The sequence below is a fragment of the Anomaloglossus baeobatrachus genome, chromosome 2, assembly GCF_048569485.1.
Source record: "Anomaloglossus baeobatrachus isolate aAnoBae1 chromosome 2, aAnoBae1.hap1, whole genome shotgun sequence".
Taxonomy (NCBI): Eukaryota; Metazoa; Chordata; class Amphibia; order Anura; family Aromobatidae; genus Anomaloglossus; species Anomaloglossus baeobatrachus.
Genome location: NC_134354.1, coordinates 227,086,628 through 227,111,599, shown reverse-complemented (window position 1 = coordinate 227,111,599; position 24,972 = coordinate 227,086,628). Strand labels below are relative to the sequence as shown.

General features: G+C 47.6%; 1 protein-coding gene across 11 annotated transcripts in view; it reads left to right on the top strand.

Annotated features, from left to right (window-relative positions):
- Nucleotides 1-24,972, top strand: part of PLEKHA6 (pleckstrin homology domain containing A6) — a 335,253-nt gene that overhangs the window by 29,565 nt on the left and 280,716 nt on the right. The gene's annotated exons all lie outside the window — the stretch shown is intronic.

Here is a 24,972-nt window from a genome sequence, read left to right as displayed (position 1 = left end):
GGGTCCTTCCAGGAACTTCCGAACTGTCCCACTCCGGACAGTCACCGCCGTCGCTGACCTTGCTGTTCTAGCCCTACACACAGCTGGGCTCTCAGGCTTTCTGTCCTTCTGTCACTTTGCTTGCTTCTTTACTTTCACCACTTTCACTTCTCTGTTTACTCTAGCCCCTGCCTGGGCTACTCCTCACTCCTTCCACTTCCTCCTCCCTGACAGAACTCCTCTCTCCAGCTCTCCCCTGAGCTATCTGCCTGGTTTACTTCCTGCCTCCAGAGTTGTGAGCTCCTTGGTGGGCGGAGCCAACCGCCTGGCCCACCCCCTGGTGTGCATCACAGACTCTTGGAGGAAGGCAACAAGGATTTCTGGTTAGCAGGTGTGCCTACCTGGAGTGTGGGGTGTAGTGGTGTTGTTATCTGTGTCCCCTGGCTTGCCCAGGGCGACACATTCCCCCTTAGCAAAATGCAGACCGTCCGCGGGCTGCCATCCTACACCGGTTTTATTTTTATGTAAAAAGGGGATAACAGGGTTAAACATAACATAAGCATAACATTTTTAATCAACTCTTCCCAAGACGGGAGGCACATTTTACTTTTAACGTTTCAACGGTGTACGGTCACGGTTTCCGCTCTCTCCCACCCAAGCAACCTGGCCCTGATGCTGCCCCTAAAACCCAGGCAGCACCCCTTGACCCACAGTCCAGCACAAGTCACCCGAGCGGGATCTGTCCTTGCCCTCCAGAGGGTAGCCACCGGTCCCTTTGGTGGCTGGGCCCTGGCCTGCTCTGCTCAGGGCCCTCCCTCCAACCTGCCTCTCCGGAGGCGGCATTGCGGAAACGGTAACGGCACCCAACATATTTACAAGCCACTAACGTTTGTGGTTGCCCTGCAGAGTTCACGGGCTTGTCCATGGCTAGTTCCCATGCATTTTAAACGGTCCCCACGGGGACAACGGTGCCGACTCCTGCCGGTTACTAATCACTGCAGACAATCAGGTAAACTTCGGTAAATCATTTTTCATTTTTCAAAACTTTCAACTTTTTCAAACACACACACAACAACCTTTTACATTTGCGGACCCCTTTCACTCATAGAACGGTCTCCCTGTACCTAAGTGGGGGTCTACCTAGGTTGGAACGGGTGGACCTTCGGGGCCCGGTGTCGGTGGTGCTAGACAGTGGGGTAGAGGGAACAATCGGTTCCTCCTCCCTGCTACAGTGTGGGGCAGGCGGAGGTGCAGGGGGGCTGGGTACAGGTTCATCCCTGGGCACTGGCACTGGTTCTGGCTCACGGTTAACCGCTTCCACTACTTCTTCATCCACGGGTTGTGGGAACAGTATCACTGGAAGTATCACCGCGCCGTTCTGTGTAGGCCAGTTTGCTGGGAAGTCACCCATTACAGTGTGGATTACCTCTGCTGCCTTTTCCACTGGTGGAGAAACCGGTACTTCAGCTTCTGCTTTCAATACTGGGGGGCATTTTTTTAGATGGTCCCGAGAAACTGTGGCCAGGGTGCCCCCTTGGTCACGACTGATCTGGTAGGTTTTCCCATTGTCCCACTCGGTGGGTTGTACGACGTAAGGGACTTGCTCCCACTGGTCATCCAGTTTGTGGGCTTTTCTCTTCCGTTTCAGCACCACATCTCCTGGCTGAAAAGGACCTGCAGGCGTCTTCTGGTTGAACCGGTGCTCTTGCTGTTCTCGACTTCGACTGAGGTTTTTCTCTACATACTCCTGGATTTGCCGGTACTGGGCCCTCCTCCGACTCTCCCACTCTGCCGTTGAAGGGAGTGCTTCCGGAGCTTCCAACCCCATCTCCAGATCCACCGGCAGGCGGCCAGGCCGAGCCCTCATCAGATACGTTGGGGTGCACTTCGTCGAGCTGGTTGGGATATTATTGTACATGTCGACCAAGTCGGGTAACTTTTCCGGCCACATGTTCCGTTCTTCCAGCGGTAGCGTCTTGAGGAGCCCCAGGACCAAGTGATTCATTTTCTCGCACATGCCGTTGGTTTGGGCGTGGTACGGAGTGGTCCGGATCTTCTTGCAGCCGTACAACTGGCAGAATTCGTGAAACACCTCTGCTTCAAAAGCCGGGCCTTGGTCAGTCAGCACCTTCTCGGGGTACCCATGAGGTCGGCAGAAATAAGCCTGGAACGCACGAGCAGCAGTTCGACCAGTCAGGTCCTTGACGGGGACTACCACCATAAATCTTGAGTAGTGGTCTACCATGGTCAATGCGTAGGTGTACCCACTTCGGCTAGGGGTGAGCTTAACATGGTCTAGGGCGACCAGTTCCAGCGGCTGATGGGTGACGATGGGATGTAACGGTGCCCTCTGGCTTGTCTCGTCCTTTCTCCTCAGCGTACAAGGACCGCACTCTCGGCACCAGGCTTCCACCGATTCACGCATCCCACTCCAATAGAACCGCTCCCTCAACAGCATCTCCAGCTTCTTCCACCCGAAGTGGCCAGCACCATCATGGTATGCCCGCAGTACAGTAGCGACATCAGCCTGAGGAACGATTAACTGGCATATTTTCTCATGGGTCTTCGGGTTGATCAGCTCACGGTACAGCCTCCCTTGGTGTAGGTAAAGCCGTTTCCGTTCTTTCCACAAGCGTTGGGCTTCGGCTGGAGCGCTGGGGTCCATTCCCATGGCGCCTTGTTCCACCAGAGTCTTGACAAGGCGGACAGCCGGCGCTTGGTCCTGGGCGTCCTGCCACTCTTGACTGGGCCGCGGGTCCAGATCCACCCTTTGCTGACATACCTGTACCCTCTCAGTAGGCGGCTGGTGAAATGCAGGCAACTCAATCTCCTCGAGGTCGTCGTCCTCACACCCCTCTTCTGACAAATGGGGCATCCGGGAGAGTGCATCTGCATTGATGTTGACACGACCAGCTCGGTACTTTATGGTGAAATCATAGTTGGCTAACCGGGCTACCCACTGCTGCTCCAGCGCGCCCAACTTGGCCGTGTTCAGGTGAGTTAATGGATTGTTGTCCGTAAACGCGGTGAATTTTGCTGCCGCCAGGTAGTGGCGGAACCGCTCTGTGATAGCCCACACCAACGCCAATAGCTCGAGCTTGAAGGAGCTATAGTTCTCAGGGTTTCTTTCGGTCGGCCGGAGTTTTCGGCTGGCGTAGGCAATCACCTTTTCCTTTCCATCCTGGACCTGGGACAAGACCGCTCCTAGCCCCACGTTACTGGCGTCCGTGTGGAGAATGAACGGGCGCCCATAGTCAGGGTACGCCAAGACCTCTTCTCCGGTCAAGGCCGCCTTCAACTGGCCAAAGGACTCCTCATGCTGGTCCTCCCACAACAGTGGGGCTCCAATGGGTCTACCACCTTTGGTCTGTCCCACGAGGAGATCTTGCATGGGGGCAGCCATCTTCGTGTACCCCTTTATAAAACGCCTATAGTACCCTACCAGACCCAGGAACTGCCGTACTTCCCTCACTGTGGTTGGTCTCGGCCAGCTCTGGATGGCAGTGATCTTCTCAGGGTCGGGGGCAACACCATCCGCACTCACCACGTCCTAGATACTGCACCCTGGGTTTCAGCAGATGGCACTTCGAGGGCTTCAACTTCATCCCGAACTTGGCAAGGGACGCGAACACCTCGGCCAGGTGCTCCAGATGGGCTTCATACGTCTGGGAATAAACAATCACATCATCCAAATACAGCAGGACGGTCTCGAAGTTTAAATGTCCCAAACAGCACTCCATCAACCGTTGGAAGGTCCCGGGGGCATTGCACAGCCCAAACTGCATGCTATTGAATTCGCAGAGCCCCATCGGGGTGGTGAAGGCGGTCTTCTCCCGGTCCTCGGGGGCCACGGCCACTTGCCAGTATCCGCTGGTGAGGTCAAGGGTCGAGAAGTAGTTTGCAGTTCTCAGTGCAGCCAAAGATTCTTCAATACGAGGCAATGGATAGGCATCTTTATGGGTTATCTGGTTGATCTTCCGGTAGTCCACACACATCCGCATGGTACCATCCTTCTTCTTGACCAGTACCAACGGAGCGGCCCAGGGACTACAACTGTCCCGAATAACCCCTGCCTCCTTCATATTCTTCAACATATCTTTGGCACACTGGTAATGTGCAGGGGGAATAGGTCTATACCTCTCTTTGATAGGGGGATGTTCACCCGTGGGAATGTGGTGTTGGACCCCCTTGATCTGCCCAAAGTCTAGGGGGTGCTTACTGAAAACCTGTTCGTACTCCTGCACTACCCTGTGTACCCCTGCCCTGTGATGTGTAGGGGTATCATCAGTGCCCACATGTAGCTGTTGGTGCCACTCCTTGGTGTCCCCCTGGGGTGGGGAAGTGCTGGTGGTAGGTGGGAGTGTGGATGGACGGGCTTCCTGGATAGTGTGAGGGTCCAGGGTGAGCAGTTTGGCAATGGTGGCATACCGGGGGAGCCTGACTTCCTCTTCCCCACAGTTCAACACTCTCACAGGCACTCTCCCTTTCTTCACATCTACCACCCCTCGGGCGGCCACTACAGTGGGCCAGTGCTCGGAAGGCATGGGCTCCATCATCGCAGGGTAGTCACGCCCCTGAGGCCCTACTGCTGCCCTACACCAGATCATCATCTCACTCCTAGGGGGCACAGTCAATGGAGCAACATCCATCACTCGCACTCCACCAATCTCCCCTCCGGTTGAGCTTACATGCTGGCGGTACATCAGGGCGCGGATCTCACGCTGCACAGCCCTCTGCCGGCTCCCCGCCGCCGTGGCGGCTAGCCGTTGCAAAAGGTTCAACACATCAGCCATGCAGTGTTCCATCACATTGGTTCCCAGCACTATTTTCGGGTTATGATCACTGGGTTCATTCATGATCACAATCATGCCCTGATGTTGCAGTTCAGCTTGCCCCACTGTCATAGCCACTTCTTTATACCCCACCTGGGTCAATGGAAGTCCATTAGCGGCAATCAAATTTATACTAGGGTCTGGAGGCGCCAGCTCGTCTGTGGCCCAATACTGCTGGTACAAGGTATACGGTATGGTAGTTACCTGTGATCCAGTGTCCAGGAGAGCCATCACGGGTATGCCGTCCACAGCCACAGGGATGATAGGGCGGGCCCCGACATATCGGTCTCGCCAGTCCGGGGGGCCACGGTGTTCTACTCCTGAGGATTGGCCCGGGGCCCCAGGGGTTGCTCGTTTAACGGGCACTGTCGGTAAACATGGCCCGGCTTACGGCACTTGTAGCAGATTGGAGGTCTGCTCCGCGGGTTGTTAGCGCTTCTCCGCTGCATCCAGGGAACATCTTCGGGACTGTCAGCAAGCTGTATCTGCGCTTGGGGCTGAGATCTGGTCAGGGGTTGTAGTGCAGCAAGGATTTTGGCAAGGTCTCCGTCCAGGCGACGGACCTGGGCTGCCAGTTCTTCCACTGTGCTGCTTGAGGCTGCAGGTAGTAAGGAGGTTGGTTTGGCTGGAGCCGCCACAACGGGAGCTGTCTCGACGGGCCACGGGACGGGTTCCAGAATTTCAGCAGCTGGGGGCTGTAGCGCTTTGATAGCCCGCTCCTTTAACACAGCAAAGTCCACATCAGGGTGTTCCAGGGCCCACAGCCGGAGTTGTTTACGATCCTCAGGGGACCTCATCCCCTGCGCAAATTGCTCCACCAACATCTTGTTGCTATCCGCCTCATTAATAGAGTTCACCCGCTTCAGCGTGCGGAGGGCGGTCTGCAGACGTAGAGCATAGTCCCGAATGCTATCCCCAGCTCGTTGCCGGCACTGGTAAAACTGCATCCTCAGCTCAGCTTCTGTCCGGGTCTCGAAGGCAGTCTGTAGCTTCTCGAAGATGGTGGCTACAGAGAGCCGGTCCCCTCGGCCCAGGTCTCCGCTTCCTGCTCCGCCGCACCGGTTAACTGGCCTAGCACTATCGCTGCACGTTGCTTATCAGTCAGGGGGTACAGCTCTAGCAACGGGTTAAGCTTTTTCCGGAAGGCCTGTAGGGCATCCGGTTTCCCGTCATACTGCGGTAGCCAGGCAGCTCCGGGCGCATAGGGCAAGGAAAACGGCATGACCTGAGCAAGCGCGGGGGCCGCGGCACCTCCCGCCAGTACGGCCGGGACCTGGGCAGGCCCATTCCCATCCGCGGGTGCCGCTGCGGCTGCGACCACCGCTCCTCCAGCGGCTCCGTCGGGCGCAGACATCTTGTTTCCGTCCCCCTTAGCTCTTTCCGGCCCCTCCTCTCTCGGGGCGGGGTTTTGGCCTCCGCGCTTCTACTGCTCGAGAAGACGCTCGAGCGGGAACTTTTCGCGCCAAAGATGGCGGCTTCTCAAATTTTTCCGCCGGATGCCTCCGGCGGTAACAAGGCGCACCTCTACCTGACGGCAGAGCGGTAAGATCCTGTTCGTGACGCCAAGTTGTCGCGGGCGGGGAGGAGGGTGTCAGCACACCGCGCTCACCCCTTCTGCTCGGGTCCGGCAGTTGCTCCTGGTGGCTCGAGCTGCGGGCCGGATCCCGGGGTGTCTCGAGCGGCACTCCTCGCCCGTGAGTGAAAAGGGGGTTGTTTGTTGGGATTATAGTTCGTGACGCCACCCACGGTTGTGGTGATGGCACCACCGCTGCTCAGTGTGAGGGTCCCGGGGATGGTGATGGGAGCAGCCAGGTGTTGTGTTGCCCCTCCGTGGGTAGGGGTTGGTGATCCCGGGGCCCGGTGAAGAGATGTAAAGTGTAGGGCCTGGAGGGCGCAGGGACGCGGGGGCAGCGCTGTGCCTTGCGGCACTATGGTACTCACTCAGCCTGACACGGACACAGTTTGTACGGTAAACCAACGGCTGGTAGGACGGTCCCACAGACGGCTGCACCTGCACTCCCGGTAGGTGGCGGTGACTTCTCTCTTCCTTGCACCTGTGTGGTCTGGTGGTATCGGTGGATTCCCTCCGGTTACCCGCTCCCCGACTGCAATCTTGGCCGGAGGAGCTCTACACTTTGCCCGCAGGCGCTGGCCCTGGGGAAACTGGTGCCTTGGCGGTGGCGGTGTCTCCCCGTTAATGGTCGGGCTGTTGCCGTCAATCGGGACTTTGTTGTTGGGGGATCTGCGTCCCCGTCACTGACGGATTCGGCAAATTGGGCGACTCCTAGCCTTGCCGGGGTCCGAGAGGCCCCTGCCCTGGTGCTGACTGTCCTTCGGAACACTGCTCCAGACCACCAGGCACACAGCCAACGGGGTCCTTCCAGGAACTTCCGAACTGTCCCACTCCGGACAGTCACCGCCGTCGCTGACCTTGCTGTTCTAGCCCTACACACAGCTGGGCTCTCAGGCTTTCTGTCCTTCTGTCACTTTGCTTGCTTCTTTACTTTCACCACTTTCACTTCTCTGTTTACTCTAGCCCCTGCCTGGGCTACTCCTCACTCCTTCCACTTCCTCCTCCCTGACAGAACTCCTCTCTCCAGCTCTCCCCTGAGCTATCTGCCTGGTTTACTTCCTGCCTCCAGAGTTGTGAGCTCCTTGGTGGGCGGAGCCAACCGCCTGGCCCACCCCCTGGTGTGCATCACAGACTCTTGGAGGAAGGCAACAAGGATTTCTGGTTAGCAGGTGTGCCTACCTGGAGTGTGGGGTGTAGTGGTGTTGTTATCTGTGTCCCCTGGCTTGCCCAGGGCGACACACAGGCACCTTGTGTCGTGTTGTTGTTCCGGGGAACGGTTGCCTGACTTCTGCCTGGAGCCACCACCCTGCTTCTTACTGCCTGTTGGGATGCTACGCCTCCCTCCCCCTGTGCACTGCTGTCCTCGCTCTGCATATCCTCCTGCCAGGTTGGGTCAGTTACTGGATCATCCACCACATCGTCTTCCTCTTCCGCACCCTGCTCCTCCTCCTGACTTCCTGACAATTGTGTCTCATCATCGTCCACCCCTTGTTGAGACACGTTGCCAACTTCATGAGAACGTGGCTGCTCAAATATTTGGGCATCTGTACATACAATCTCGTCATGACCCACTTCAACAGGAGCTGGCGAGAGGCCAGAATGTGTGAATGGAAACGTGAACAGCTCTTCCGAGTGTCCAAGTGTGGGATCAGTAATGTCATTGGACGTGTACTCGGCCTGGTGGTAGGAAGGAGGATCAGGTTCTGAAATGTGCGGTGCAGTATCACGGCTACTGACACTTGACCATGTGGAAGACAGAGTGTTTGTGGTGGTGACAATCTGACTGGAAGCATTATCCGCTATCCAACTAACAACCTGTTGACACTGGTCTTGGTTCAAGAGCGGTGTACTGCTGTGGTCCCCAAGAATTTGGGACAGGACGTGCGAGCGAGTAGATGTGGCCCTTTGTTGTGGCGAAATTAGAGCTTGCACACGACCTCGGTCTCTGCCTGCACCACCATCACGTCCACTTCCTTGTTCGTTGCCAACGCCCTTGCGCATTTTGCAATGCTGTGCTGATGTGTATTCACTAGACTTGTGCGTTATATCCAAGTTTGTGCAAAACGCACACAAGTGCACCTGAACGCTGCCACCAACAGGCACACACGTGCGGTTTTTAAATGCAAGCACGGACGCACTAAGAACCTAACAGGTCTCTATCCAGGGAAATGTGGAGCCTCCCAATTTTTGGCTGCCCTGCCAAAGGGCTATACTACAATAGACCCACTTCCTTACAATGGGCACTTCTGGTTTACAGGCCATCATGCACGTCTCTATCCAGGGACAATGTGGAGCCTCCCAATTTTTGGCTGCCCTGCCTAAGGGCTATACTACAATAGACCCACTTCCTTACAATGGGCACTTCAGGTTTACAGGCCATCATGCACGTCTCTATCCAGGGACAACGTGGAGCCTCCCAATTTTTGGCTGCCCTGCCTAAGGGCTATACTACAATAGACCCACTTCCTTACAATGGGCACTTCAGGTTTACAGGCCATCATGCACGTCTCTATCCAGGGACAATGTGGAGCCTCCCAATTTTTGGCTGCCCTGCCAAAGGGCTATACTACAATAGACCCACTTCCTTACAATGGGCACTTCAGGTTTACAGGCCCTCATGCACGTCTGTATGCAGGGGCATTGGTGAACCTCACAATTTTGGACGGCCCTGGCAAAGGAAAATACTACAAAGACTCACTTCCTCAAAATGGGCACATTAGACTCAAGAGGCCTTCATGTACGTCTCTTCTCAGGGACATCGGAGTGCCACACAATGTTTTCACGTAAAATCTTTCATGTAATCTCCAAAAGTAACATACACCAGCTCTATCTCACTATTGGGTATGTGCCCTTAACATTTCCGCCATGAAAATTCATTTTGGTGTCATTTTTGAAGGTTTTCTGGTGAGTCCGTAAAAATGGCGTAAAACGCGGACAAAATTGTTCACAGCTGTGACTTTTGAGTGATAAATGCTTCAAGGGGTCTTCCCCATGCTGTTGCCATGTCATTTGAGCACTCTTCTGAGACTTTTGTGCCATTTTTAGGGTTTCTACATGCTGCCGGGGGTCATTTCATAAAAATACTCGGGTCTCCCATAGGATAACATTGGGCTCGGTGCTCGGGCCGAGTACACGAGTATCTTGGGATGCTCGGCCCGAGCCTCGAGCACCCGAGCTTTTTAGTACTCGCTCATCACTACTAATCAGTTATATGAAAAAATCCATGTGTTCTTGTACAGGACTTTTCCTTAAATATATTATAAAGTTGTTTATTTTCAGAAGCACATTGCAATTTTACCCATTTAAGGAGATGATAATAACACTTTAAAAAGTAGTATAATACAAAGCCTTTAAGCACTTTTTTTTACTACTGGAGTGGGGTTTAAATCTACATCACCTGAGCTTACTCTTAAGGCCCCGTCACACTAAGCAACATCGCTAGCAACATCGCTGCTAACGAACAACTTTTGTGACGTAGCAGCGATGTTGCTAGTGATGTCGCTGTGTGTGACATCCAGCAACAACCTGGCCCCTGCTGTGAGGTCGTTGGTTGTTGCTGAATGTCCTGGGCCATTTTTTAGTTGTTACTGTCCCGCTGTGAAGCACAGATCGCTGTGTGTGACAGCGAGACAGCAACAACTAATTGGGCAGGCAGCAGGAGCCGGCTCCTGCGGACACTGGTAACCACGGTAAACATCGGGTAACCAAGAAGCCCTGTCCTCGGTTACCCGATATTTACCTTCGTTACCAGCCTCCTCCGCTCTCACTGTCAGTGCCGGCTCCTGCTTCTTGCATGTGTAATTAACCCAATGTGTGCTGTAACTAGGAGAGCAGGGAGCCAGCGCTAAGCGGTGTGCGCTGCTCCCTGCTCTCTGCACGTGTAGCTGCGTGCGCTGGTAACCAAGGTAAATATCGGGTTGGTTACCCGATATTTACCTTAGTTACCAAGCGCAGCATCTTCCACGCGGCGCTGCTGGCTGGGGGCTGGGACACTGGTTGCTGGTGAGCTCACCAGCAACTCGTGTAGCCACGCTCCAGCGATCCCTGCCAGGTCAGGTTGCTGGTGGGATCGCTGGAGCGTCGCAGTGTGACATCTCACCAGCAACCTCCTAGCAACTTACCAGCGATCTCTATCAGGTTGGATCGTTGTTGGGATCGCTGGTAAGTTGTTTAGTGTGACTGGGCCTTAATACTCACTCTAATGACATCTTCACCTTCTATCACTGCTACTTTTATTGGTCTCCAGTAGTATGTGACCTGCCGGCAGCTCCAGTGTTTTAAGGAGCGCGCCACACGTCACTCTTCAATGCAAGTCTATGAGAGCCTTGTTCTGGCCAAATTCTAGCTGTCATAGACTTGTGGCATAACTTCTGAATTCCGACCAGACACAAGTAATGGCCACAAGATATTGCCATGGGATCGGAGCAGCATTGGTAAAAGGTGAAGATGCTGGAGGGTGAGCATTTTACTGGGGACAGGGACTTTAGATTAAAAACAATCACTCCATTGCTGAAAAAAAACGAAGGAATGGTGCTTTAATTAGAGTAGCAAAGCATTTCTATAGTGCTGATGAAATAGCACCAGAAACACTGTAACCAATCAGCTATAATGAAGAGGTGCAAATGGTATTGTATGATTGGGATATGACTATTAGGAGTCCTGAACAAAATGTATCATATGTATATACACCATACTGAATATATAAAATCTCATAAGCATATACACTATATACATTTTGGTTGATTAATTGATTTATTTTATTCATATATTCATGGCAGTAATGCAGGTTCCATTTTTCACATTTCATTCTTACAAATAGCTATTGAATTTTTCATGTCAGTATTCACACAGCAGTTTCTGCTATTCCATGTATTCCCCTTCCATAGTCACTGGTGTGCATACCTTATCTCCCCATAGTGATGTTTTTTAGGTTTTTTGCACCCAGTTCAGACATAGAATGGAGTTCCAAACGTTATTCCTTAATGTTAGTAGTTTTTCGTTTGTGAACCCTCCCCATACACACCTATTGCCAATCTACATCATATATATAGCCTGGGTCTCAGCGTCCCATACACGGTAAGTTTTTTAACTGCATGAGAGGACACACACAAGCTAGGGACCCCAACGTAGAGAAATACTTTGGCGTAGTGTTGGGGCTCTTCTGCATTGATCAATTCAGTAGCTAAATTTCTCTTTATTCATATATTCATGGCAGTAATGCAGGTTCCATTTTTCACATTTCATTCTTACAAATAGCTATTGAATTTTTCATGTCAGTATTCACACAGCAGTTTCTGCTATTCCATGTATTCCCCTTCCATAGTCACTGGTGTGCATACCTTATCTCCCCATAGTGATGTTTTTTAGGTTTTTTGCACCCAGTTCAGACATAGAATGGAGTTCCAAACGTTATTCCTTAAGATTAATTGATTTAAGCAACCCAAATATATGGAAAATGAAATATCAATACATTTAGGTTCATTAAATCAATTTTAGGTAAAGGGTTCTGGGGTGAAACAGTTTCACATTAGAGCCATGGTTGGTCCAGGTGTTCGTTATGACATAAACATGCACCAATGCGGGGCGGACATATCATTGGTGCAACCTGTGCAGCTGCACAGGGGCTCAGGAGGTAAGGGGGCCCAATTTCACCCTCAAAGCAGGTGGAATTGTGTATATTGATGAGTTATTGGACTAAAAAGGGCCTGTGTACTGTTTCTGCAGAGGAGCCCTCTTCTGCCTGTGTCTGCCAGTGCACCAAGGGTAAACTAGGTAGTCACAGATGACTGTACGCTCCACCAATGGGTACAGGAATCACCTCCTCCTTGTGAATTAACACCACATCTCACACACAGGAACATCAGCCACAAAGCCTAGTCACCCCCCCCTATGACAGCCAGGACACACCAGTGAGCAGGACCAGGCAGATGGGAACGCCCACCTAGGGGTCTAGAGGTGACAAGGGGTGGGAACCAGTTAGTTTCAGTTGAGTTTTCAGTTGAGTTGAGTGGAGTCGAGTTTTGGAGTTGGAGGCGAGCAGACAGAGTCAAACATTGAGGAGTCTGCAGAGTGGTCAGGGTTGGAGCCCTTGGACCACGGGAGAACTGACTAGGTGGCAGACGGCAGTGTAGGGCCACAGGCGACGGAGATCCGATCGCGGGAAACCCAGAGTGGACCGGGGCAGGGTTGTAGCCCGCCACTACCGACAATGGGAATCCGGTCCGGAGGCCGTGCACAGGCGGGTACCTGGACCCTAGGACGAGGTAAGCTTCAGGCCCCTTGTTAAATAACCAGTGGGACAAGGTACCAGGCCTTGTTTCTGAAGAGCGAAGCCCAGGTAGAGCAAACCAGCAGTCCAACGCGGGGGATAGGATGTCCGCCAAGAACCCATTAAATCCCACGGGTCAGAGTTTGCGGGCAACAGCTCCCTCTGCGTACAAAGCTGCAGGAGAGTGGATTTCTACCATTCCAAGTGGGTTTAATCAACACACAGCAAGACACAAGTGCAGGAAAAAAAGGGTCCCTATGTTGCTAACCCGTGTGCGGAACCAGCACACCACTCCAACGGCAACCGGCATCCGGCCATGGTTTACAGTACAGACTCTGTGTGGATTATTCCTAATCGTGAGTACATCGGTGTCGTCCGGTCCAACGTGTCGACAGCGCCCCAGCCCTGCTCCCTACCTACACTCGGGCCCCGGGACTACACCTCCACCTACCAGTGGAGGGGGTACCACCTTGCTGCCCAACACCATCGGTCCTGGACACTGGTCCCAAGAGGCAGCGGCGGTGCCACCATCCCATCACCGCAACCCACGGGTGGCATCACAGACAGAAACTAACTCCCCTGTAAATAACCCCCTTTTTCACTGTTGCGAGGATGGGCGGTTGCACGAGCCCCGGGTCCGGTCACCACTCGAGCCCAAGACACGATCCCGGATCCGAGCGCCCTCGAGCAGCCCCTTTGCCTCAGCGGAGGCGGCACCCGTCCACGACATATATTATAGGGCTTGTCTACTACTGGAGAACCACATGCTTTATCCATTTAATGGCCCATAAAAATAATAAAAATAATGGACAATAATTTCCTGTAAATGCACTATTCCAGTAATGTCGACACTGCTCTTCCCGGTGGGTGATGTGACTTTGTCATGTGTCCTCTACACCTAGCTGGCATCCACTGCAGCCTTCACTATTTTGTCACAGTGGATGTGATTCTGCATTATTAGTGAGCTGGAACTGATCAGCGATGGATGATTGGCTGCAAATGTAAACAGGTACGAGGATGTAACGGCACAGAAGATGACAACGCAGTGGTAACTTGAACCAAAGTATATTTATTTTCTTAACACAAACAATTTATGTAGCTAGGTAATGGAATTCAGAAAGGCAACGAATTCTAGGAATGCGGTACAGTATATTTGACACTATTAATATATGGATTCTGAAAATGAAGGTTATTATAACAATTGTAACAATACACTTCTATTATGCAAATAAATAAACAGGTACTGTTTACAATGGTGTCTCTGTCTGATATCTTAGTTTGTAGTATGTCACAGTCTATGGGGGTAGGGGTTGATATCATTGTCACATGGTCAATAAGTCTAGTATGGTGATCTTGGTACAGGACCTAACAAGAGCTAGGCCTCAAGTCTCTTGCTAATGACTCTCTTCAAGGAAACGTTTAATTTGACGCTTTTGTCTCCTGAAATACGGCCCCAATCCACTCTGTATCATAATGTACACCTCAGGTCACAACTTACACGATTGTCAATTTTCTTCTATTTGGTTGCGCAGTCATCTGGGTTCCATTTATCTACTTTCTGGTCAGATGAATGTCTCGATTCTTTTGGTCAGCCAATTTTCTGCAGACTTCTCTTCTTCTAATCACTCTTGTCTACTGAAGGCTCAGGCCCCACTTTATCGGTTTGTCTTGTGCTGATGATTGTGGCTATACCAGCTTAGATGCGTCCATACATCTTTCCTGATACAGATTCAGCTATCAACTTCTCCCCTTCTCTGTTCTCCTAGGTCTTTTGGAGTTTCTAAGGGCGGCTTTGCACACTAAGACATCGCAGGTGCGATGTCGGTGGGGTCAAATCGAAAGTGACGCACATCTGGCGTCACTTGCGATGTCGTAGTGTGTAAATCCTAGATGATATGATGAACGAGCGCAAAAGCGTTGTTATCGTATCATCGTTGCAGCCTCCGGCATTTCCATAATGCCGGTGCCGCGACAGGTACGATGTTGTTCCTCGCTCCTGCTGCAGCACGCATCGCTGTGTGTGAAGCTGCAGGAGCGAGGAACATCTCCTTACCTGCGACTATGCGGAAGGACGGAGGTGGGCGGGATGTTTACATCCTGCTCATCTCCGCCCCTCCGCCGCTATTGGCCGCCTGCCGTGTGACATTGCTATGACGCCGCACGACCCGCCCCCTTAGGAAGGAGGCGGGTCGCCGGCCAAAGCGACGATCGCAGGGCAGGTGAGTGCATGTGAAGCTGGCGTAGCGATAATTTTCGCTACGCCAGCTATCACACGATATCGTACCTGCGACTGGGGCGGGGACTATCGCGTGCAACATCGCAGCATCGGCTTGCGATGTCGCAACGTGCAAAGCCCGCCTAACTGTGACAGAACAATCACCGGGTTTCTCCTGCTATCTCTTCCTCTTTGGAAACACATGCTTTGCTTTACAGTTCCATTCCTGCTGATAAAATTCTTTTCCTTTCTTATCATCTTCAACCAGTAGGTGGCAGTGTTTGTTTGCAGACCCTCTGCTATGTATTTAGCTGTCTAGCTGTCGGAATTTCTCACTTCTCCATCTCCTTACACAACAGTCACATGAGACAAAAATGTCACATCACGCACTGGAAAAAGCAACACTGACATATCTTGAACAGTGCCACTGAAACATGTTTGTGTCCATCGGCTTTACTTCTATGGGGCACTGAATTCATTAAGCAGGGGGTTGTCTAGTAATAGAAAACCATTTAAGGACATTTAGAAACTTATCTCAGGATAAGCTCCTACAATGAGGCTTTGGTGCATTTTTTGGCATATTTTAGTTGCGCAATAAATACTACAGTTCCAGCAAATTGAATTGAATTTATAGAAATCTCATGCCCACTGTGTTCTTTTTTATGCAGGATAAACTTACCAAGCTATTAATTTCTGTTGCAGTAAAAATATTTGTTTTATTTATGGAATGTCCCAATAGACTTAAACGAGATGTGGAAAATCAGCAAAACACCAGGAAGTATAAAAAAATAAAACAGCTTAAACATGACAGATTAGAAGGATACAAAAAATGCAGTAGAAAAAAAAAACCACAATATGAACACAAGAGAAAAAAACACACTTAAATGGAATTTGTCACCAGGTTTTTGCCACCTAATCTGAGAGCAGGATAATGTAGGGGCAGAGATCCTGATTCCAGCTGTGTGTCACTGGGCTGTTTAGTGTAGTTTTGATAAAATCACTGTTTAATCAGCAATAGATTATCATTAGAGGACAACTTGGAGTGCTGCCAGGTACTCCAGCATGTTCATGAGTTCTGTATAACTGCTAGATCTTCAGCAGAGAAAACATTGATTTTATCAAAATGACAGCAAACAGCTCAGTAAGTGACACATCGCCGGAGTCATGCCCCTACATTTTACTGCTCTCAGATGGGGTAGCAAAAACCTGGTGACAGATTCCCTTTAAAGATGAAAGTAAACTAATTTACTTAAATAGTCCAGAAATACTGCAACATCAAAAACTCACCAGAACAGAAGATCATTGTGGGACTTTAGTCTGAGGCTGGGTGCAAAAATGGCTTTAGTTGTGTCAATGGCATCTTTTGAAAATTGTATACAGTGCCCCTTATGGTAATTTTTCATGTCAGTCTGCAAAAAATGTCCAAAAATCTTAACAGAAAGATACAAAAACACTCAAGATAAAGAATAAGACCTCATGCACACATCAGTTTTTTTATATACATGTTTTTCACTCATATAACATGTACCCACTATTATTCTGTGAGGCTGTTCACATATCAGTGTTTGTTTGTGAAATGAGAGATCCCCACCAAACCAATGAAAAATGTGCAATTTTATGGACGCTCTCAGTAGTATATAAAAAAATTGCTTCGATTCTCATACTGAAAAGTGGGAAAAGTCTTATGCATATGTCCTGCATATGTCATGTGAGTGTACGATTTTTTTTCTCTCGTAGCATCCGTATGATTGTGACATGCATTTGCCATCCGTATGCAATGCGTTTTTAACATCATCTTTTACATAGTTTGATACTCTATGTAAATTGAATCTAGCTGTGGTAAATAATAAAGCAATCTTATATAGACATACTGTATAGATAGATATATAGGAGATAGAAAGATATTAGATATATTAGATATATAAAAGATAGAAAATATATACACATACTGCAGATATATAAATTCACAACCTCCCTACACATTATAAACTTGCACCTTTTAGTGCTTTTCATGTGAAGTATATTCTACAGCTGTTTAGGCTTGTTTAACGTCGTAAATAAATAAACAAATGGAAACAATTAAAAGGGGTCCCACCTTATTTTATGTAACCATCAAAGGTAAAGCAGACAGTTGTGGGCTGATATTATCAGGCTGGGAAGGTCCATGGTTATTTGGCCCTTCCCAGCCTAAAAATATCAGCCTTCAGCCACCCGAGGCGTGACACAACACTTAAGATGCTCCAATTCTGGCACTTTGCCTTTGCTCTTACTGATTGCTGTGGAGTGGTAACAATTGGGGTAATAGTAGTTGGGGTTGAAGTCAGCTGTGTAGTGTCAGCTGCCATGAAGCTCTGGTGTTAGTAATGGAAAGGTGTCTATCGAACACCCCCATTAATAACTCAGTAAGTAAAAAGAAAAAAAACCAAAAACACTTTATTTTAAAAAAAACACTCTGCAACTGTTTCCCTGGCTCACCAATTTATTTGTCAAAAAATAAAAACCCAGGCAGGCAAGTGTGATGTTGTACATGGAATCTGACATAGGCCACAAATGGAAACCAAAAAACATAAAAAGAGAAAGCTAAAAACAAGACACTGTCCCTCATTTACTAATTTATTAGATAGCAGAGTTCCAAAGCAGGTTTGACACAGTCCAGCACTTCCCACGACGTTCCCGATTTTGTCGATCAAAGGCTATAGAACTTCTTTCTGAGGTTCTATAGGCTTTGAGCAGCAGCCATTCAGACCCAGAGATTGATGAGTGGTGAAGTCAGTAACATTACTGCTCTTCACAGTCGCTAAGTCTCATGAAGCACGGCGTGAGCCAGAAGTGGCTGTTGCTCAAAGCCTATGGAGCCTCGAAATGAAGCTCCATAGCCTGCGAATGACGGAATCGAGGAACGTTGTGGGAAGTGCTGGACTATGTCGTACCTGTGTGGCAACTTTGCTTTCTATTATATCCCTGTGCGATCTGTGATTAACAGTATAAAGGATAGCAGAAGGTATTGCAATAAATTTATTTCTTCACACGTGAAATCGCTAATCAAACATTGATGGTAAAACCTGATATTGACCAAAATACTGGTGAAACTTGGATCCAAAACTCTGGTGACACAAGGACCATTTTATGCATATGTGAACAATTACTGATGTCTAATTTTCATATTTGTTTATTTGGTGAGACTTTAGAAAACTTGTCAAAAAACCTGATGAAACTCTGTTCAGTGTTCACTGATGAATTGCGTAAGAGCGAAATCAGTGAGATCTGAACGAGTCGTATTTTCCATTCCCACATGTCATGATTGTTAAGGTCAGAAGGTTGTTACCTTGGATTAGATCACAACTTCTAGACAAACATTTACTTGTTTGTATCCTATTTAGGGCTGAGTCCTTGTCACAAATGCCATTCTTTTCTTCACAGTTATGTCCTCTGATCAGTATAGCCACATAAGCAGGGAAACCATTCACATAGCGACTCTCATGAATGTAGGCATGTAAAAAATGCTATCTACCTTCAGTCCTCGTATCACGGGGTATTATGACAAGATATAAAACTATTCTGAATGACTTGCAGATAGTGATTGTGATATTTTTTATGTCACATGTTTTTTACCACTTGATCTTAAAGGGAATTTGTCAGGTCCAATATGCACCCAGAAGTACGAGCAGTTCTCGGTGCATATTTCTAAGTATTTTGAAAGATCTTTTACTGTATGCTAATGAGTGTGGGGGACTAGTCCCCTGGGCATTAGTTCCACGGCCAGTCACCCCCATTAGCATATTAATACTCTTGTATGAGTGTGCTAACATGCTAATGAATATGCAGCGTAACAAGATGATCTCACTCACCTCTCCGCAGCCATCGCGTCTGACGGGGGATTTTGGCTCAGTGCGCATGACCCCGGAGTTTGGGTCATGCGCACTACTTCAGTTTGAAGCCAGGACGCGTACACCCGGCTTCATAGTGCGCATGACCCAAACTCCGGGGTCATGCACACTGAGCCGAAATCCAGTGTTGGGCGGTGATTGCAGCAGAGAGGTGAGTGAGATCATCCTCTGACACTGCGTACTCATTACAGAGAGAGGTAGAAACCGGGTTCTTCAAAGCCGCGCCAATGATCACCAGCCAAAGGATCAGATCAATGAAGCTTTATAATTGCATCGGTCATAGGACCGATGCAATAATAAAGCTTCATTGATCTGATCCTTTGGCTGGTGATCATTGGCGCGGCTTTGAAGAACCCGGTTTCTACCTCTCTCTGTTATCTGCCGCTTTGGGTTGCTGCTGCCGTGGTCAAATTTTACGTGCGATTACAGTGGTTGTGACTCTCACAACCACATTTGGTGAGTAGTATTGCTCCCCCATCCTATACCCCTACATACAAGGGTAAGACCCTATTGCGCTTTATTTTTCCACAGCTTCTTCTATTAACTGCGTACTCATTAGCATGCTAGCACGCCCACAGGGACGTACTAACATTCTAATGTGTGTGACTGGTCGGGGAACCAACGCCCAGGGGGCAACTCCCCTCGCTCATTAGCATACGGTAAAAGATCTTTAGAAATACATTTTATAGAGATCTCTTTATCTATGCTAGTGTATACAGGCAATTAGGCAGGGATTAGCAATATGCACCCCGAACGGCTTGTGGTTCTGGGTGCATATTGGACCTAACAGGTTCCCTTTAAAGCGCAACATAATGTAGAGACAGAGACCATGATTCCAGTGATGTGTCACTTAACTGGGCTGCTTGAAGTTTTTATAAAATCACTGATTTATCAGCAGGAGATTATCACTAGAGGACTGGTAAGCCCACTGTCATGTAGCCCTCTATATTTATGAGCTCTGTATAGCCCCGCCCTCATAGACAGTGTATATAGAGAGTTGTCAATCAGTGGTGGGGTGGAGTTATACAGAGTTCAGCCTTCAGAGCACTTGTAGATCTGCCTCAGACAAAACAGTGCAAATCAAAAAAAGTCAGTGGAGCCTCTGTTAGGAGTCTCGACACAGAAACTAGCCAGATATCCCTCCAGGAAGGACCTAGCCATGGAGTGGCCCTTTTTAAGGAGACCACCATAACCACCATATTAAGTGGCCCTTTTAGTCAATATCCAACTCTTTGACAAGTTTAAAGATATGACAAGGGAAATATCAAGGCCAGGTGTCCATCCACAGACAGCTGTTTCGGGGTATTGCCCCCATCAGTGTGGAGTAGGATTCTGGCTAGTGGGAGCAATGACTAGTAGACCAGCAAGACAAAGCAATCACTGATCTTGGGGAGACCAGCCCGAGAAAATACTGCCGGCAGACAGCAAAGGCAGTGTAATCCCAGGTTTGTGTGTCGAGACTCCTAACAGAGGTTCCACAAACTTTTTTTGATTTGCATACTTCCCAGGGGGCAATGCACCTAGGATTTCACTGTGTTGAGCGCCTTTGCTGGCTGCCGGTAGGGTTTTCTCTGGCTGGTCTCCCTGAGATAAGTATTTGTTTTGTCAGACAAAACAGTGACTGTATTTATTATTAACATGGCATACCTTCAAGTAAAAATCATTAATTCATCACATCTTAGCAGCAGTCAGAAGTATATTGTCCAGAAACTTGAAAATCACTGTCAACAAGGTACGAATAAGCACAAGAATTCACCTTTATTAAACCGATTAAACACTTTGTCTTACGGAGGCCAAACATTATAGGGATTTGAGACCACCTGAGCATCTTTCATGGTTGGTCTATGAAGTTTTCTATTTTGACTATTATACCACAAGTTAAAAAAAGAGGAACGATTGATCAATCTACAATGATCTATAGCCTAGTCCTGGATTTCTTTGATAGTTTGCAGATCTGGCATTTAACTTAATCAACTATAGGACCTAACGATTGTCAAAAAAAGCCAACTCAGCTAATCACATTTTTACAGTTCTACCTTTGTTCAGCATTTTTACATTTTGTGTCACGGAACAATGTTGCTTTGATTGACTACCCAAATCTGAATTATATGGCTTACGCCAATAAATGCATGGAGTTACTTGACTGATCATTAGCTGGACATTCACGTTTAACCATTTGTTGATAGGCACTGCTCAATATGAAAGGCAGCTAGACGATTTCGGGAAATTTCCAATTGCCAAAAAAAGGCCCAATTAGCTAAATTTAAACCTGCTCAATCCCTTGAAGACAAACAGACCAGAGGTGTCGCTTGTTTACCTTATTGAAAAGCTATGCATTTATAGTACAGATGTTTTCTAAAATGGCAAAGGTGTCTTTGGGCTCCCTGAGGAACCAGTCTTTAGGTGGCCCTAAAATTTTGGGCAAATATCTTAGTAAAAATAAAAGGAATACAGGATCTAATATCAAAATTGTCTGAACCCTGCATCCCAAACTTTAGATGTTGTCAAGTCATGTGGATAAAACATGGTTGGTGTATAACAGTGGAATTGATGAGAAAAAAAATGTTGCTTTATTTTCTTATTTAACCCTTTCCTTTATGTCTCTATTATTTTTGTTAAAAAAAAAATATGTCCACATCAAGCCAATGCAAACCCTTCAACTCACAAATTGTTTTGTTACATAATATACCATTTACATGCATGCTATTGTATAGGTGAATATGTGTATACAGTGTGCAGCATAGATGAGTTCACTCCAACAGATTTGTAAGAAAACCTTTAGTTTCCATTCAGAATCAACATTTCCTATATTATTATCATACTTACTCATCAAACAGGTGCCCAGCAGACAGTTAACTGTAAAAGGGAGTTACCTAACAAAGAAAATACCTTCCCATTTCATGCTGTTAGCAATGGCACCACAGGGAAGAGAAATGTCATAAGACCTGAGAAAGAAAATCTATTCTTTACATGAAAAAGGTGAAGGTTACAAGGATATCAGCAAAGCTTTACTTATCAGTTAAAACACTGTAGCAAAGGTGATACAAAAATTTAACAAAGATGGAATTGAAACAATCCCACATAGACGTCTAGGCTGACCACAGAAGTTAACACCTAAACAGGAGCATCATAAGAAGGGTTTAAGAAAATTGATATGTAATTTCACTGCAGTTAGCTAAAGATGTAGAAAGTCCAAGAGAGATGAGTGTTTCCTATGACAATATGGCATACATTGCAGAGTAATGGCATGCATGAGTGTCATTCATGAAGGAAGCCTCTCCTAAAGCCCATAACAACAAAACGGTATGGCCCACATAGATAGAAAGATCCACTGTGCAAGAACAGTATTCGTGGACCTTTTGCTGTTCAATGGCTCATCATATACACAAGTCCACCTGCTTAGGAGGGGGAAATGGGCCACCTTACCTCTTGCGCCCCTGTGCGGCTGCACAGGTTGCACCAATGATTTGTCCGCCCCTGGGTGTCGCAAAGGTAAGGAGTACAAACAGAAATGCAGTGAAGTTGGAGGAGTGCTGCTGGTGTCAGAGAACTATATTTCATTGATGGTATAATGATTTAACAGATCCAAAAGACACATGTTAGTCTACAATTGTATTTCTAAAGACGAACAGGGTGAAAGTGATTCAGTTGACAAGTATTTCTACTGATCTGAATCTAGTCAAACATCTATGGGGAGATTCTGAAGAGAAAAGGTGAGCATCACTCTCCATCCAGCAACCAAAAATAATTCTTTGAGGTAACACATTAAAAAAAAAAAAAAACAAAAAAAAAAAAACAGGCAGGGAGCTGTTTTATCTTACAAAAATAATCAGCTACGATCCCTTGCTGTAATGTTTTTACACTCTTTTTGTGTCCTCCCCAACCCAGGAGCTGTGGTATGATCAGACCATGTCCCTGTACGGTCCGATACGGCCATTACACAGCACATAGCAGGGGCACATATATAAGATTATCTCAGCACAGAAAAAAAAATTGTGGAACGTATTATTATTCCAAGTTCTATTGATTATGATTAACTTTATAATTAACTTTGTGGCAAAACCCCTTTAAGTTTTTACCTGGTGAATGATAGTTTTGTTTCAATTCAAATTGTTCATTTTCATCAACTTTAATCTGTGTAGTATGTGTATGGGGGCCTTCTGGCCTTCTATTCATTTGAGCAGTAGAAAAAAATTACGTCATTAGGATATTTGATCCAAGTATCTGTGCAATGCTCCCAGGACTGCATTTATAGAGAGGGAGAAACACTTGTCTCGACAGGTCTGTAAAGTAAATCTGCACTCTATGTACAAAATTTATCACATAGAAATATTTGTGGGGTCTGAAAGCTAAGACCCAGACCTCTACTGATTACTAGAAAAAGGAACTGTAGCAGTTCTTCTAGCACAGTGCTGCATTTACACTGTGAGATGATTGTGAACAAGCGTTGAAAAATGGTCATTCATCAGGTGAACGGTATTTGGTCAGCATTTTTAATCAGTATTTGTAAGCCAAATTCAAAAGTGGAACAATCTGAGGAAAAGTATAACAGAAACTAGTGATGGGCTGACCTGGACTATAAAAAAATAAAGGAAAAATAATGAAAAAAATTGGAAAGCAGACGCGTTACATTTACCGAGTCTCCACCATGGCTGTAACTCTGCTTCTGTGCTGCTCACACTACTTCCGGGGCCACTCATTAACCTCACAGATATGCACTGCTTCCCCAGTCCACCGACAGTCCCGGCGTCTCAGATTGGTTGCAGTCAGACCGCCCCCACCCTGTGTGACAGCGTCTGACTGCTTCCAAACATAGGCGCTATGAGTGTTTCTATATTGGTTTAAAAATAAAAAACTAGATAAAAAAAAATTGGAGTAGGGTCCCCTCATATTGTGCTGACTAGTAGATTACACTGACTGCTGTAGCCTGGAACCTAAGAGATCAACCTTACTCATGGGCAGATCTAAATCTCTAACAAGCTTGTTCAGTTCACTTTGTGTTATTATAAGGTGGGGGTCACTTGAGGTTGATGACAGAAAGTCTGACACCAAGTACCCTCTTATTCCTCATTTAACTCAACTGATCTTACTGGTGCTTTTGATCGGCAGTTCTTCTGTATGTAATAAAGGGCGTATTGCAGATGGAATGTTTGGATACTGTAAAGTCCACTTCTTCTTTCTTGAAACCCCTTACCTAAAGTGGGGCACCATGCAGCTATAATAATTGGTGGTGTGATTAGTTGGCTCACTCCTGATCATTGGGAGTGCAAAAAGCATAGATTGCCTCTTCTCATGCGACCACTAGGTAAGACGTGATACATATCTATTGCACCAAATATGCCAAGCCCAGCTCTTGTCCCGATTTCCTATTCTCCAGCCAAAATTCAGGTTCTAGGCTTTCCTTATTATGGTATCCAAGTTTTGACTTTCAAACTCAAAAGTGACTTCCCTGAATATGTAGCAAAACTATCCACATTTTAAATCCAAAAAGAGGAATATCTGGAAAAAAAATAATATGGCAATATGCTAAAAAACTAAGCTAAGAAATCCTAGAACTGTATACCTTACATAGAGCGCATTCATAAAAGTAAGTGATACAATTGTAACTAAGATTACATCATTGGCACTGAGTTGGTGTTTATTTATTGGTCAACCTAAGATGATAGAATACTGAAGGTTCAATAGACTAAATAGATGATGTAACAGACGGGACCGCTGGAGCACAGTTAGCACATTTTTCCATCCAGACTCAGTCCTACCATGCTTCTGATGCTACAAATGCCTCGTAGGGCAACTTCAGAGCAGACTATTCAGACCAGCAGCAGGATGTTGCTTCTGGACTGAACTGTCAATCAGACAAACGTCCCAGCAAGCAGATAATTTACTGAAGGTTACCCAGGTCTAGGGGGGGGTTCTGTTTTTCTTGTGGAAACTGGTTGATGGCACATGGAGTCTTAGGCTATGAGCACAAGATGTTTTTTAAACTCAGGTGAACCTGCTGAGTTTTTCAAGTAGTAGATCCTTCAGGAAACTCAGGCGGTTTTTCCAGAGGCATTTGTTGGGTCGTTATTTAGTTCATTTCCTGAGCATTTTTCCAATGAATTTTGGTAGCTCACGGCTTTTTGGTGAGTTTCCTATGGTTGCATGCCTTCTTTTGTGTGTTTTTAAGCAAATGCGATGGCAAAATGCTCCAAAAAATGTATGGGCATCGTTTGAAC